Source organism: Pipistrellus hanaki, assembly GCF_964339955.1.
Source record: "Pipistrellus hanaki genome assembly, chromosome: 4".
Taxonomy (NCBI): Eukaryota; Metazoa; Chordata; class Mammalia; order Chiroptera; family Vespertilionidae; genus Pipistrellus; species Pipistrellus hanaki.
The window spans coordinates 57,582,582-57,595,969 of record NC_140506.1 but is presented as its reverse complement, the minus strand read 5'-3'; the positions used below and the strand labels follow the sequence as shown (position 1 = coordinate 57,595,969).

Genomic DNA, 13,388 nt, shown 5'->3' with positions numbered 1-13,388 from the left:
CAACAGAATTTGTTATTTGATTGGATCTGGGGTATGAGATTAAAAAGCAGTTTTGGCAGTGACATCAATATTTTGGCCTAAGTAACTTTTATCCATATTTTAACAATTAGAATGAACAAATACCAGGTAAACCGGATGCTCTGATTGCCTGACAGCCAAGTTTATTATGATATGGTTAAAGGTGTAAAAATATTTTCTGCTAAAATATACTTTTATAAACCCCAACAAGCAAAAACAAACAACCTAATTAAAAAATGAGCCAAAGATCTTAACCTATATTATAAAAAAGAAGATGTACAGATGGCAGGTAAGCACAGGAAAAGGTGCTCCACATCATATGTCACCAGGAAAATGCAAATTAAAACAATGATGAGATACCAATATACACCTATTAGAATGGCCAAAATCCAGAACACTGACAATACCAAATGTTGGTGATATAAGGTATAACAGGAAGTTTCATTTGTTGCTGTGGGAATACAAAATGGTGAAGCCAATTTTGAAGACAAGTTTGGTGGTTTCTTACAAATCTGAAGACTCTTACTGTATAACCCAGCAGTCACATGATTTGATATTTACCCAAAGGAGTTTAAAACTTATGTTCACATGAAAACCTATTCCCTGGTGTTTATAGTAACTTTATAATTACCAAAAACTTGGAAACAACCAAGATGTTCTTCAATAGGTGAATGGATAAACTGTGTTACATCCAGGCTATGGATTATTATTCAACACTGAAAGAGAGTGAGGTGTCAAGTCATGATAAGACATGAGGGAACTTTAAATAAATATTATTAAGTGAAAGAAGTCAATCTGAAAAGGTTATATACTATACCATTCCAACTATCTAACATTGTAGGAAAGGCAAACTATGGACACAGTGAAAAGATCAGTGGTTACCGGGAGTTGGGATGGGGCAAAAGGAAATCGATAAACAGAGCACAGGTGAATTTCATTTAATCTGTATGATATCACAAAATGATGGATGCATGTTATTCTACATTTTTCCAAATGCATAAAGTGCACACCAAAAGTGAACCCTAATGTAGACTTTTTCTGGGTGATTATGATATGTCAATATAGGTTCATTTGTTTAACAAATTAACTTTCTGGTGGGGGATGTTGATAATTAGAAGGCTATGCATGTATAGAGGTAGGATGCCTTCCTTACAATTTTGCCATAAATCTAAAAATTATTTTTAAAAAAGTCTTAAGTAAACACACAACCCTTAAAACCTGCAAATCTGAGTAGATTATTCTTGAGACTCAGTTTTTTGAGGGTGGGAGATTTAAATATTATTTCATAAGCTTCCATATGATATAGGAATCTTTGCTACCTGAACCTTCACATCCCAGTTCTGCTCCACACTTCCAGAGACAGAGAATTCAGTATTAGTAGGGCACCAACTACATTTTGAATAGTTTGAAATGTTAAGAAATTCTGTCTTGTGTACCAGGAAAAATTTACTTGTTCATCATTCTGCCTCTGCAGCTGTGTAGACTAAGTATATATTTTCTGTCACATAACAACATTTGAATATTTAAAAATAATTATACATCCTCTAAAGTTTCTCTTCTCCAATGCCTTTATGGGACTCCTTTAAAAAAAAAAAAAAAAAAAAAAATATATATATATATATATATATATATATATATATATATATATATAAAATTTAATTTCTTTTTAAGAGAGGAAGGGAGAGGAACAGAGAGCTAGAAACATCAATCAACTGTCTCCTGCACACTCCCCACTGGGATGGGCCCACAACCAAGGTACATGCCCCTGACTGGAATTGAACCCGGGACCCTTGAATCCACAGGCTGACACTCTATCCACTGAGCCAAACCAGTCAGGGCTGGGGACTCCTTCTTTTAATCTGTGATAAACCAGGAAAGTATGTTTAGGTTTTATTGAATAGACTATGTATTTTGATCTTTTAGCTTCTTTTCTCTGAAGAATTTTCCAGTTTCACTTTCAGATTTCTACATTAACTGATTGGACAGTAGTCAAAGTAAACATTGACTCTGGAAATCCTATCTAATAAGGCTTTACTCATTTCCCTTATTGTAAAGGTGTTTAAGAGTCAGGGTGAATAAAAGTTGTTTTTGAACCTGAATGAAAGGATATTGTATTGTGTTGCACACTTATTTTCCTCTACTGTCTTTCTTTTCCTGTTTCTTATTGAGTGATTATCTTCCTTTTCTTCCTTTCTAAAATATAACAGAGATATGTAAAGCCTCAATGCCCTATTCAACAAATGATACACTTATCTCCAGGATTAAGAACAATTGTTGTTGAACTTTGAGGATTTGGTTGGGTTGAAGGAGAGTTTATATGAATTTACAGTTTGACAAAAGGAAATGAAATCTGAAGTTTCATAAACAGAGGCAGAGTGACTTGAAATAAAGCAGCAACTGTACCTTTCTAGTTGCTGGTTTGACACATCTAAAGTGTGTTCTGTTTGGGTATGATGATTCTTGTGCCGGGCAGACAGAATGTGAATAGGAGACAGCTCAACTATCATTTGGCCCCTCTCATCACCATCACTGGTGTAAACCATAGATAAAAAGGAGATAAGTCTGTCAACCCACCCACTTTCTGCGCACATGCTTCTCAAGGAAACCATCCCAAGGATGTGGAGAATCAGGACAGTTGCTGTGGTCACTCTGAGCTACTTGTCCGAGGCCTGTTACCTGAGTGTGCCGTCCCACTCCTTGTTCACTGCAGGAGTTTGGGCTTTGTCTTGGTCTAGCCATTGGAACCTACTGTCAGTATATGTGCCTTCTAGAGACAAAAATTTTTCAGATCTAAAAAACATAAATTATCAGATGTCATGAACAGGAATCATCTTGAGGCAACACCATTGCCTTTGGTAAGGACTCAGTTGAGGGTGTAAAAGGCAGGGAAAGTGCATGGTGACTACAATGCATTATCTTGGCAGGTTAGTTGAGGGAAACCAATGGAAGAGAGGACAAGCCCTGGGGTATAGTCCAATTCAGACAGTTCTCTCTACCATGATATACCTAGACATTTTCTCTTGGGAATACTTTCCTGGCCTCATATCTTATCAAAATAGACTCGTTCAAAATCCCACTCTGTTCAAATATTCTTTTCTATTGGGTCCCTACATTAGCATTATTGAGTTGTGGTTAAAGGGACCTTAAAGAGGGAATAGGTGGGAAGGATATCAGCTAATAACAGGATGATCGGGGAGATTTTTATGCCATTATAATCATATCATATTGCCACCTGCTTATATTTTTTAAAACATTCTTTTTCACTGGAAACTTCTTTCTAATTGCAAATTTCTTTTTACACTATACACTATTTTCCTTTACAAGGGAGACTGTCTTTTGCAAAGGGGAAAGTAATAAAAGTGAGCAGAAGTGGCCCTATGTTCTCTCTGGCCTATATTTATTATCTTTAAGTACACACCTTTGTTGACAATTTATTTGAGAAAACTAGAAGAAAATTTAGGTGACCTCAACCTGAGAATAAAAGTCTGAAATTTATTATTTCATGAAAATACTATTATCTCTGTTCTTAAGTGTTATGAGTTTGGGACTATGTCTTTTAAAGTAGTTCTTCTGGAATACTATGCTGCCATAAAAAAGAAGGATTTCTCATCATTTGCAGCATCCTGGATGGAATTGGAGAACATCATGCTGAGTGAAATAAGCCAATCAATGAAAGAGAAACACCACATGACCTCATCATTTGTGGATAATAAAGAACATTATAAACTGATGAACCATAAGATAGATATAGAGACAGTATATCAACAAGTAGACTGTCAAGTTACAGCGGGGACGGGAGGAAGATCTGGGGGAGATAATAGATCAACCGAAGGACTTGTATACATGCATATAAGTGCAACCAATGGACACAAAACTCTGGGGAGGGAGGGGATGTGTGGGAGGGAGGGAGGGGGTAAAAAAAAAATCAATAAAATATATTAAAAAAAATAAAATAAAATAAAATAAAAAAAAGAAAAAAAAAAGAAACTGATATAAATTACCTGACAAAAAAAAAATAAATAAAAAAAATAAAGTAGTTCTTCTGGAAGCTCTCATCAAATTTATAAGCTAATAATGTCTAACTCTTAGCTCTCTGCATTCTGCAAAGCATTTGTGTTTGCTAGGCTATATTAATATTTATCTTTTGGAAAATCAGCATGCCTTGGTAAGGAGGCAAGAAGCCAAGTGCCAGATACAAGCCTTTGAAATGAGGAAAAAGAATAAAGGGCAGGTCCTGAGCATGTTGATCTGGAGTTAAATCTTGTTCCTAAATGGCCTCTGTAAACACATCTTTGGCCAGCAGTCACTGACCTCTTCAGAATTTGGTCTTGTGAGATGACTCCCTGCTCACTAGTTCAGCAGACTGTATTTTCCTACTCACAGAAATCTTACCACAACCATATTTATTTACCACATATCCCAAGACTTTAAATAAGTACTAAGTAACTGCACTCAAATTAGTAAGGTCACTGTGACATTACCCTGGTTTGATAAGAAGTAAAGAAAGATTTATACTAATTTAATAACACTTTAGGAGCTTTCAGTTTACAGGACAATGATTTAAGACAGTATTACTGAGGTCTGGAATTTTGTAACTAAGGCCAGGACTGTGCCTAAAACTGTGCAAAATGAATTGCAGAACACACTATCTTCCCTTGACAAGAATATCTCATCTCCCTCCAAGTCTGCACAAATCTGTCTTGTGGACTCTAATGAATAAAGTCATCCCTTTTAGTGAAAAAAAACCAGAATGTTTTATAAAGCAATTGCTATATTCTGGGTTCTTCACTGGGTATGAATAATAATAAAAATACAAAAAAGATTCAAGCCGTGTCATCAAGTAAGTTGTCAGTATAATTTAAGGCATTTTCTTGGAACAGTTTCCACTGTTTTGGCTGCAGTGGTTAAACCCAACTCAAATTAGCTTAGACCAAAATGAAAACAGAGCAATTTGTTGGCTAATTTACATGAACCATGGGAATGACAGAAATTGTCTTGGGGCTCAAAAGTTTCTCTCATCTGTCTATATTTCTCTGAGTTGAAATCACTCTTGAATGGCCTTTCCTTTGTATCTGGAATTGTGGCCATCAGCCACACAACAATTTATTACCAAAAAGGATAATATGCTTTCTTTAGTTCTGATTTGTAAAAGTCATAGGACCCTGATGGGCTTAGCTTAGCTCAAGTGGTTGGTGGGCGTGTAGGATAAAAGCCTGTCTCTGGAACTACTGAGATGGGGTGCAAGAGAGGTTTCCCCAAACATCTGGGGACTTACAATACAATATATATCCACCAGCCTCTTCTAAGTCCCCCTAAATTATTACTCTTTGTCAGGTTTTTGGAAAATGATTAAGGCAGACACTAAAATTAACTGAGAGAATTTGCAGAGTTATATGCATCAGCTCTTAGTTAAATTACTAATTTGCAACACTATCAAAGGCCATGGGGTTTGAAGAGAAAGTTGTTTTCTGTACTAATATCCTATTTAAGACCTATTCCCCTCCCCTGTCCTCTTGTGCAGCCTGGCCCACACAGCAGCTTCCCCAGGAGGGGGTGAGGAAGGGGGTTAAGACACTCAGGAGAAGCCCAGCTCCACCCCAGGTCTGCCCAGGGGCAGAGCAGAGCAGTAGATAGCCAGGGAGCAGCAGGGAGTGGCAGTAGATATGATGGAAGAATCGCATAGCTTGGACCCATGATGACAGGAGTTATTAGAGGCCAGGTTTACTGGACATGATGTCAGTAAGGGGGCACTCAGTAGTGAGTCTTCAAACCAGAGCTTGTGCAGCATGGAGTCTGTGAGTGATAAAGAAGTAGAGGCTTCTAAGAAATAACAGGATTGCCAGTGAATCTGAAAAGAAAATCAGAACCACATGAAATTAGCCACGGCAGAGACACTGCTAGGAGACATAACATTAGTCATTACTTTAAGTTACTTGGAGAAGTGGGCCAGGAGCCAGCCCTGGCAGAAGTGTTCCCCCAGTTGCATGATCCTCTCAGCACCATTCCTTATTCGATCCCTTACCAGGCGAGCAGAAGAGCCCCTCTATGGTTTAGGTGGCAGTGCTGCAAAGGAGGTACGGGAGGAGCAGTCTGCTCTGCCAACCCTGATGTCAGTGGCGCTAGCAAAACCTTGGCTCCACGCAGAGCAGCTGACATGGAGGGTGGTTGGCCTCTGCTTCACTTTGGTTTCAGCTCAGCAAAACAGTCTCTCTTCTACAGGATCTGACAACAGAGCATTCCTGCAGCTCCATAAACAGATCTCCACCCAGCAGAGACAGACCCAGTTTGACCTCACAAGAAAAAAAAAATATCTGCACTAGGAAACAGTAAGAATTCTGACTTAGAGAAGAAGGAGGGGAGAACAGATGATTTGTTAAGAGCCAATTATAACCGGAGACCACAGATTGATGAATAGCAAAAAAAACAACAACAACCAAACAAACAAAACAAAAAACAAAAACAAAAAAACACTAGAGAAATACAAAGAATGGTTAAATGAATGTGTGACAATGAGCAAGAAACTCCTCGAAAAGTCAAAACAAGAAAAGATGGCATGTCAGGATCAGAGAGTGCTTGACATTAGACCATGCTACCACAATCTGACATTGGGGCTTCTTTAACTGAACAATGGACGGTGGGTTATGCTTTTTAAAACCTTATCAAGCAACACATAGGATAAATTTACAGAGAGAAGAGATAGAAAGACAATGGAAAATGTTAGCCATGCAGAAAACCTCCTGCCTTGGTACAGGCCCCTCCAGTAACCAAAGAGCAGAAACAGTGGAAAGCAAGACCAAGGGAGCCGAAAATGAAATGTTCACATTAGCAGAACACCATGAACAAGAAGAAATCTTGAAACTCAGATTAGGTGATCCTCTTATAAAGGGGGAAGCAGAGATCCATGCAGGGCTAGAAAGGGTTAGAAAACTATATAAATATCATGGATCTAAAAAAACCACCCCAAACCATATTGAAGATAATTCACAATTTAAAAATCATCCAATGTGAAATGACAGATATTTGTTGTTTCATCTTTTGGGTAGAGGATGTTTCATTGGCTTTGACAAGGCATTTGATCTAACAGAACAAATATATGTAGCTGTGAAAATTCACTAGTTAAATATTATAAAAACTGGAGAGATGAGAATTATCATAAGCTATGTAGGAAATACCAGATTCACAAAGACCTAGATCATTCCAGAATAGTTAACTATATAGTTACTTTTCACTGGACATTGACTTGTTTTGTACAGTATTGGCATACTGTGGCAGAAATGATCTGGTCTTCTACCTAAAACAGTACAAATCAATGCCGTAGAAAGGCCTGAGCCATTATCATGCAGACTGTGACTGTTTTAAATGAAAAAACAAACAAACAAACAACACACACACACACACACACACACACACACACACACACATACAAAAAAAAAAAAAAAAAAAGCCGAAACCGGTGTGGCTCAGTGAATAGAGCGTTGGTCTGCGGACTGAGAAGTCCCAGGTTTGATTCTGGTCAAGGGCATGTACCTGGGTTTTGGGCACATCCCCAGTGGGGGGGTGTGCAAGAGGCAGCTGATTGATGTTTCTAACTCTCTGTCCCTCTCTCTTCCTCTCTGTAAAAAAAAAAAAAATCAATAAAATATATTAAAAAAAAACCCAAAACACACAAAACTCCCATCAGACACTATGACATCAAACCAGGTAATATTCTTTTAGTAAATGGTAGAGTGTATAGAGAGATAAAAATCACAGATTTTAGACTTTCCAAGGTCATGACGGCATAGGTCTAACATCACAAGGTGCAGGTACTTACTGGTATTTACCACCAGAGTGTTTTGTGGTTGAGAAAGAACCATCAAAGATCTAAAAGTCGACCTCTGGTCAGTGGGTATGATGTTCTACCAGTATCTTTATGGAAGGAAGCCTTTGGCCATAGCAGGTCTCCAGCAAGACATTCTACAAGAAAATACCATTCTTGCCAAAACCGGCTTGGCCTGTGGACTGAAGGGTGCTGAATTCGATTCTGGTCAAGAGCATGTACCTTGGCTGCGGACACATCCCAAATAGGGGGTGTGCAGGAGGTAGCTGATCAAGGTTTCTCTCTCATCAACGTTTCTAACTCTCTATCCCTCTCCCTTCCTCTCTGTAAAAAAGGAATAAAATATATTAAATAAAATAAAATAAAATAAAATACCATTCTTAAAGCTACTGAAGTGCAGTTTCTGCCAAAGCCAGTAGTAACACCTAAAGCATTTATTTGAGAATGCTTAGCCTACCAAGAGGACGATCACATCAATGTTCAGCAGCTGGCCTCACATCCAAAAGCCAGTCACCACTAGTAGCCCTGCTGAAGCTGCTGTCACCTCAACCTCTGGGGCATCCAACAACAGTTCTTCAAATTGAGACCCTCTCCTAGGCCACCAACATGCACAAAGTGGTGGCATTCGGCAGCAGGTTTGGAGCACAGTGAATATGAATAGACCTCATGAAACCTGTACCAGGTGATTTGATTTTCTTGCCCTTTCTCCCCCCACCCCCTCGCGCCCCCTGCCCTTCCCCCAATTTATAGAGCATGAGAACGTGGTTCTCATTGAGGAGAAACATTGGACAGCTGTGACAGGCCTTGTAGGAAAAGGTTCCTCCCAAGGTTTGGGAATCAGTGGCTACTTCCTATGGTTGCTCTGAGCCAATAAGATTAAAAAGAGAAACTGGTTCCATGTACTGTGGACTGGAAAACATGCAGGGTCATGTGGGTCCCTGATGCAGTGCTTCAGATAAAGAATGTGGATTTGAAAATACACACTGGGCTAGTCCAGTGTGTCTGTATTTAAGCTACCGGTAGTTCTTATTTTTTTTACTAATATTCAGGTTACATTTCTACAAAACTTAGCTGGGGATGGTGTTTGACTTTAGAGGAAAAAAATTGCTATTGCCTGTTAAAGACACTAGCATTTGCATTTTATCTCTAAACTATTTCAATTTTTAAAAACATGCATTTTCCCTCCCCCACCCCATTATATTTTTGAAAAAATATGCTTGGTCATAAAGTGAAACTCATATTAGCAAGTACATCCCAATGTTCATTCTAATCAGATGCAGCTTTCTTTTCTGTCTGGTCTCCTGTGCTCAATAGGGAAGAAATTGGGAGAGTGGGAGTACTGACATGTGGGGTTTTGCTATTAGACAAAGGATAAGGTTCAAAGACTGCAGCTTGGGTCTCTCTAGGTTTTCAACTATTTCTTTTTCTTTCTTGTTTTCTTTGTTTTGTTAATCCTCACCAGAAGATAATTTTTTCCCCCATTGCTTTTCAGAGAGAGTGGAAGGGAGGGAGTAGGAGAGAGATAGGGGGGTGGAGAGAAAAATTGATATGCAAGAGACACATGGACAGGTTGCCTCCTGTACATGCCTTGACCAGAAGTCAGAAACCTTACTTCCGCAATTTAAACCTTCTCTGAACAGTGTTTTCAGCAACGTCATGCTAAAGATCTGAGATAAAGAATATTCTTTCTTGTTCCTTGAGAAGCTGCATATTCTTGTTTGTTTTCTAAAAATCTTGGCACTCACTTTTTCCACCTTCCAAAAGATAAGGAATAGAAATGAACAATTGTTCTTTCAAAGATAGCTTAAGACAGGACAATGCACTGCTTCAGACAAAGGCCATCTAATCTTACAGGAACCTGCCTGGCAAAAAGCTAATTTATATTGTTGATGGGGTTGGGAGGGAAGAGCACCAGGCGTTAGATCTCCGTTCAGTAGCCTCAGTTCTTGAGTTCTGGCTAAGAGAAGAATTCAAAGCCTAGACTTGAATTATAGAAGGAAGTTTATTTAGAAAGACACAGAGGTAGAAGGGGTGAGCCATGGAAGAAATAGGCTCAGGAAACAAGTTACAGAGCCAAAAGAAGGGCCCTTGGGCTTTGGAAAGAGGAGGAGATACAAGCCTTGAGCGACAAAAAGGGGAGGAGAGGCATGAGTTTGCTCCTGAAAAGAGAGAGGAAGAGAAAAAGAGAATGAGAATGCCCTAAGGAAAGAATGGAGAAAGGAGTGGGTATGCTCCACAGAGAGAGCCAGGCTGGGTCCTCCATCCAGAGGGCTTTTATTTGAGTTATCAGAGGAGGATCTCAGTGGAGTAATTACCAGCTTTCCCAGGTGTGTCTCCGCAGGGCCGGTCTCCACAGATTGGCTGGTTCCAGGGGAGGAGGTCATTAGTCATTGCAGCTGGCTCTGAGTTCAGCCAAGGCATAGCTCCACCTGGTGCTTCTTTTCTGGGCCTGGAGCTGAAACACAGCTGAGGCCCAAATGTCATCTCTGGGGTTAATGCTTAAGGGTGTGGTGGTGCAAGGGTTGGCAGTGCGAGGCATCTGGAGCCCTTCACCCTGCTAAAACCTCTGCATCTGGCCCATCATTCCTACTCTGCTCATGCCTATCGAGTTGCCTACAGTATTATCCAAAGGTATTCCGAACAACAGTATTAATTTATTGTCTGAATTATTGTTCTTTATGGTGCCTTGAAGTTACCCCTGCTCAACAGAGAAGTGGAGGTGTTGTAGCAAACATGCAAAGATCTCAAGGGAAGAGAATCTTTCTTCCTGACATACCCATTCTATAATATTTGTGGTTCAAAAGGTTGAATCAGGTGCAAGATGACACAAGACAAGATTTTGCCCTCAAGATTGCTTTTAGTTGAGAGGATAAGAGATAATTTTGTAAAAACAAGTAAATTGAGACTAATTTAATAAAAGTAAATTAAAAATAGAAAAGGTGCACCAATGATGAAGAACTCAAAAAGTTAATTTTCCCCCCCACTTTAGTTATATAGTTAATAGGCTTGGTAATTAATGCATGTAGACAGTTATTGTGCTAGAAACTGAAATGTATTATTAGACCTGTCCTGACTCCAGGAGACCACAACAATTCGGCCTTTGTGCCCTAGGAGGACTGCAAGTGATCAACACAGTATCTGAGCCATTGTCCTCCAGCGAGAGAGTATCCAATGCTCAGGACAGAAAACAGGATTACTGGTTAGCAAATGAAGGGATGCTCAGAAAATCACCGGACTTCAGCTTTTTAAAAATATACATATTTCTATTTTTATTTTAATTTATTTGTTTTTAAATATATTTTATTGATTTTTTTACAAAGAGGAAGGGAGAGGGATAGAGAGCTAGAAACATCGATCAGAGAGAGACATCAATCAGCTGCCTCCTGCACACCCCCTACTGGGGATGTGCCACCAACCAAGGTACATGCCCTTGACTGGAATCGAACTTGGGATCCTTGAGTCCACAGACCGACGCTCTATCCACTGAGCCAAACCAGTTTCGGCTACATATTTTTATTGATTTCAGATAGGATGAGAGATGGAGAGAGAGATAAAAACATCAATGATGAGAGGGTGAGAGAGAATCATTGATCGGCTGCCTCCTGCATGCCCCGCTCTGGGGATCAAGTCCACAACCTAGGCATGTACTCTGACCAGGAATTGAACCCTACCTTGCTGGGTGGGCCAGACTGCAGCTTTTATATGATTAACCTTTTCCCTGAATTCCAAACTCTTTGCCTCTATTTTCTTCTCTTTATAAAAAAGGTTGGCTTGAGATGGGACCTAATACATTTTTTTAAGGGTACATAACCCACCATATTCTCAGATCCCTGGCCATCTGAATAAAGTACCCATAAAAATTCAATCTCTACATTTTAGTTCTGGTAGTAACATGTAGCATGAACGCCAACTTTTCTAGTTTTACCAAGAGTGCACATAACTGAGTAGTGGCTCAGATATTTAGTGAGTAGGAGGAAGGACTGACCATCAGTTGGTCAAATAATCACTCATATTTAGTAGGTACTGTTGACAATGAAAAAATGATCTTCTTCACTTATAATTAACTATCCCCAACAATATTATATGGGGATAGTTAATTATAAGATATTAATAATAAAAGTTGCCATCTATTAGATGCTAGGCACTTTTTGTATATTAACTCCAATTATATGGATAATTTTTATCTTTCATTGGTGGGGCAGGGGGTAAGTAGCTATCATTACTTGTCAATCAAAGCTCTAGATACAGTCATTATCATCTATATGAATTAACATACTTATTATTATTATCCAGAAGTTGAGATGTTTTTATAAAGACATAGACAAATTGGGGAGATATTTTAAAAGATAAATATGCCAACTATCAATTGTGTGATAAAATGTGAAAAGTCACTCTAGGCTGCAGGAGGTATGGAAGGTACCAGTATTTTGTTTCTATGCCTTCCTCTGGCTTTAAACCATGACACAGGCCAGTGGAAGAGAGAGATACAGTGAAACTCACAGGCTTTTGAATCAGATAGATTAATTTCAAGTTGAACAATGATTAGCCCTAATAATTAGTCAAATCTACCATAATTTAGCCCTAATGTTAGTCAAATCACTTTACCTCTCTGATCTATAGGTTTCTCATTTGTAAAATGAGATTAACAATATGTACCTCTAGGTTGTTTTGAATTTTAAATGAGGAAACGAAAGAAAGTGCTGAGCACAGTACTTAACACCTGGTAAATGTTTAGCAAATGTAGATTTTACCTTTCTCTTTGGATCTGTAAACTTTGGATCCAGTTTCTAAATTATTTCTGTGATCATTACTTCTGGTTTGATTGGCAGTTTTATGCTTTTGCCTATCAAAATTCAGTATCACCTTGGACTTGTTCTTTTTTTTAAATTTATTTTGTTTTTATAAATTTATTTATTTGTTTGTTTGTTTAAAGTATTGCATATGTCTCCTCTTTCCCCCAAGGACCTTTCCCAGGCCACTCCTAGCCCCCCAGGACAAGTCCCCACTGTCCCAGTGTCAGTGTCCATTGGTTATGCTACTATGCATGCATACAAGTCCTTTGGTTGATCTCTTATCCCCACCCCTTCCTCCCCTGCCTTCCCTCTGAGGTTTGAGGGTCTGTTCCGTGTTTGTCTGTCTCTGGATCTATTTTTGTTCATCAGTATATGTTGTTCATTATATTCCACAAATGAGTGAGATCATGTGATATTCATCTTTCTCCAACTGGCTTATTTCGCTTAGCATAATGCTCTCTAGGTCCATCCATGCTGTTGCAAATGGTAAGTTTTTTTTTTTGTTTTGTTTTGTTTTTTTTACAGCACCATAGTATTACATTGTATAGATGTACCACAGTTTTCTAATCCACTCATCAGCTGATGGGCACTTAGGCTGTTTCCAAATCCTAGCTATTGTAAATTGTGCTGCTATGAACGTAGGGGTGCATATATCCTTTCTGATTGGTGTTTCTGATTTCTTGGGATATATCCTAGAAGTGGGATTAGCAGGTCAAATGGGAGTTCCATTTTTAACTTTTTGAGGAAACTCCATAATG

At 38.8% G+C, this 13,388-nt stretch overlaps 1 pseudogene across 1 annotated transcript; it reads left to right on the top strand.

The window, feature by feature from the left end:
• Positions 1–5,681: 5,681 nt before the first annotated feature.
• On the top strand, positions 5,682–8,421 carry LOC311621719 (serine/threonine-protein kinase tousled-like 2; annotated as a pseudogene). The gene is made up of 5 exons: positions 5,682–5,946; positions 6,044–6,430; positions 6,483–7,317; positions 7,688–8,005; positions 8,224–8,421. The product of its transcript is annotated as a serine/threonine-protein kinase tousled-like 2 (transcript).
• Positions 8,422–13,388: the final 4,967 nt, after the last annotated feature.